Here is a 2,500-nt window from a genome sequence, read left to right as displayed (position 1 = left end):
CCCGGCTTTTTCTTCTTCTTTTTTTCTTTTTTGTCTCCGCTGGGCACGGTGACGGATCGCTCGGCTCGAGAGTCGTGAGTTCAGATTCACAGCTCTTTGTTAATGGCAATTTCCTGTAGCGGCTGACATTTTGTCATTTCCTGGCATCAGAGGACCATCAAGGGAAAGCTTTCTGATAAACACTCGACTTATGTAATAAACAACTGCGACCGTCCAAACGAGAAAGAAAGAAAGATAAAAAAACTAAATATTTCCGTTGTGTGCTTAAAAATCTCTCGCCATGTGGAAAAGCATCCAAAGGCCAACGCAAATTAGCAAGTTATAATACATACATATATATCCACATTAGTCTCGGTTACAGTACTCAATGCAGACAACCCCCCCCCCACCCAAACCCCCTACCCCCTCCGCCTCGCCTGGCACGCAGACACACAGAGCGACATAGACATAATTCGCCCCGGAAATGGACAATTAGAACCAATGGCGTGAGTACAAGATGCCTGCACAAGAGCCCGCGGTTGAACCATGATATTTACCGGACAAACCGTCTCTACTCTTGGGCCTCTCCTCTCGAACTCCGTTTTTCTCTTGTCCATTGCAGGGCTCGGCGTGGCTCTATGGAAATGGCTCGTGCAATGAACGGTGTTGCTTTGTTCGGTGGTTGAGGGGTTGTTGTTGAGGGTTGGCTTGCAAATATTGCGTATGATTGATAGAGGGATAGATATACAGGAAGCCATATGTATGTACATATGCATACATATATATATATATATATATATATATATATATATATATATATATATATATATATATATATACAGTATATACACATATATGTGTGTGTGAAAAATGTGCAGAAAATATATAGATCTTAAAACAACCACAAAAAAATTAAAAATCCAATAGTGCGAGTAATCTAGATTCCCCTGCACCAGAAGGATATATATATATATATATATATATATATATATATATATATATATATATATATATATATATGTATGTATAAATTTATATTTATATATATATATATATATATATATATATATAAATATATGATATATACGTATATACACACACATCTGCCTATCTATAAGTATATAGATAGACAGATATACATATATATGAATATATATATGCATATACAAACACACAAACTCGTATGATTGTTGAAAGAGAGAGAGTATGAGAGAGAGAGAGAAAGAGAATGAGAGAGAGAGAGTCAGAGCCAGACAGACAGAGACAGGTACACCTACACAAAAACGTGTATACAGCTCAAACTTAAAAAGGGATACACCCCGATACGAATGCGCACACCCATCTCTATCCCATCAGAAGCACTAGGCCAAAATATGCCTTAATCAACAACTGGTAACTCAACGGTCAGTATTTGATCAGTGGCATTTCCATTATGTTTACTCTCATGAATACTACATTACCTTTATCTATGGTGTTTTACTATCACGATTATTGTTATCCTAATCATTTTTATCATTATCATTCTTTCTATTATTCATCCTACTGCTAATAATGTTACTTCTGTTGCTAAAAGTATTAGTATCAGTGTCATCACTAACTTCATGATATTGTTTTTGTCATTGCTATCATCTTCCTTATTGCAGTTATTAGTATTATCATTATCAATTCATTCGGCATATTCATTCATAGCTCTTGTATTGATACCAGTATTAAGGTAATATTATTATTATTGTCATCGTCCTTATCGTATTGGTATTATTTTTACTGTTATTATAATATTTGATGTTATTGTTGTAAGTCTATTATTTTTCTCATTATCCTTATTACCATTATCATCATTTATACGTCTGAGCACATGTCCAGCGTGTTTACGTGGATGGTTATTTTTCTGACTTTAACCCTGTAGTCTCTGGCGTTCCTCAGGGCAGGGTCTTTGGACCATTTTTGTTTTTTTCATCATATTTACTTCTGACATGGGGAACGATCTTGAAAAAATAAAGATATTACATATTCTCTATATGCTTCTATATCTTTCCCTCAAAATAGAGCTGCAGTTTTATCTTTGTTGAACAGAGATCTCCGTAGAGTTGTTGCTCGGTTTCATGTTTACGGTAAGAAGCTCAATGCAAGGACCAAAAAAAAAAAAAAAAAATCATCGTGATTAGCATATCACGCTCCCCTTTTCCTCCCTATCCTGATTTATTCATTTTTAGATGATTGGCTACATGGCGCTGAATATGTAAAATTGTTGGGTGTTACTTTAGATCCCAAGTTAACTTTTGAAGAATACCTTCAATGTGTTTCATTATCTATTGTCCATAAAGTTGGGTCTTCTTTACCAGTGTTGTAAAACTTGTGCATATGACATGACTTTTCTAAGATCGTTTTATTTTTACTTATGTATTTATTTATTCTGCCGCATTTTGAATACTGTTAAAAGGTCTGAATGGCTGCAGTTAACTGTCATCGTGTGTTACTTGATAAGGCAATAAATTCAGCTAAATTTCTTGATACCTAATTT

Source organism: Penaeus japonicus, unplaced genomic scaffold, assembly GCF_977035675.1.
Source record: "Penaeus japonicus unplaced genomic scaffold, GWHDUDI00000001_assembly GWHDUDI00000028, whole genome shotgun sequence".
Lineage (NCBI taxonomy): Eukaryota > Metazoa > Arthropoda > Malacostraca > Decapoda > Penaeidae > Penaeus > Penaeus japonicus.
Note: the sequence above shows the minus strand (reverse complement) of the source record.